General features: G+C 36.5%; 1 pseudogene; it reads right to left on the bottom strand.

Annotated features, from left to right (window-relative positions):
* Positions 1 to 237: 237 nt before the first annotated feature.
* LOC143598589 (secreted RxLR effector protein 161 pseudogene) lies at positions 238 to 996 on the bottom strand (annotated as a pseudogene).
* Positions 997 to 1243: the final 247 nt, after the last annotated feature.

Below are 1243 nucleotides of genomic sequence, written 5' to 3'. Positions count from 1 at the left end.
AAATATTGAATTGATATGTGGGTTCGTTCGTTACAATCTGAAAGATACAGACATCTGTTTATATATATACGACATATACATAAGACTATACACATATGATAAGTTTGACCCTTGTAGTTTGTTTACCTTAAAATATTAGACTAAAACATAATATAAATAATAAATGACTAAAATGACCCTCCGAGTTGTGTTCGAGTTGAGTGTGATTATATCCAACAATCACCCCCTTAATCACGATCAACTTGAAGCAGGTGTTTGATGCTGAGTAGTTCCCTCATTGTGATGAACTTGATCCTTGGTAGCGCCTTTGTTAAGATGTCTGCCTTCTGGTGATTCTCCCGCAATATGCTCCACGGTTATTTGTTCGTTTTCGATGCATTCACGTATGAAGTGATAACGTATATCGATGTGCTTGCTTCTACCATGAAACACAGGATTCTTCATTAAGGCTATTGCTGATCGGTTATCAACCAACAATGTGACCTTTTCTTCTTTCCATCCGGTTAAAGTGTTGAGCAGTCTCTTTAACCATAATTCTTGACATGCTGCTGTTGTTGCTGCCATGAATTCTGACTCGCATGATGATAATGCTACGGTAGGTTGCTTCTGTGTGCACCAACTGATAGGAGAGTTTCCAAAGTAGAAAACTATTTTTGTTGTGCCTTTTCCTTCTTCAGTGTAGACTCCATAGCTACTATCACTATAACCAACTAACTTGCATCCTCCATTGCTTTGATAAGTTATACCATAATCTTTTGTTCCTTTGATATTACGAATAACTTGCTTAATTGCTTTGAGATGATGCTCCTTTGGTTCTTGCATAAAATGACTAAGTAATCCTACTGAATAACTTAAATCTGGTCTAGTGTGTAAGAGATATCTGAGGCATCCAATAAGACTTCTATACTTGGTGGGATCAATTGGTTCTCCACCTTCAACTTTTGTTAATATAAGTCCTGGATCAATTGGTATTTTCGTATCATTACTCTCAAGCATTCATGAGTCCTTGAGAATCTTATTCACATAACCAGTTTGTCTGATTTAGATAACACCCCCTGATTGGGTGAATTTTAATCCTATGTAGTAGGCTAACAAACCTAAGTCGCTCATTTCGAATTTTCCTTCCATTCGTGATTTGAATTTGTAAATTTCTTTCTTCGGCGATCCGGTGACAATCAAATCATCAACATAAACTCCAACTATCAGATTAGAGTTTGAACTCGTCTTGATATAAACTGCTTGT

The sequence above is a fragment of the Bidens hawaiensis genome, unplaced genomic scaffold (assembly GCF_021521415.1).
Source record: "Bidens hawaiensis isolate Kalapana, Puna unplaced genomic scaffold, B.hawaiensis_p1.1 tig00050556_1, whole genome shotgun sequence".
Classification (NCBI taxonomy): domain Eukaryota; kingdom Viridiplantae; phylum Streptophyta; class Magnoliopsida; order Asterales; family Asteraceae; genus Bidens; species Bidens hawaiensis.
Note: the sequence above shows the minus strand (reverse complement) of the source record. Positions and strands in the feature narration are given on the sequence as shown.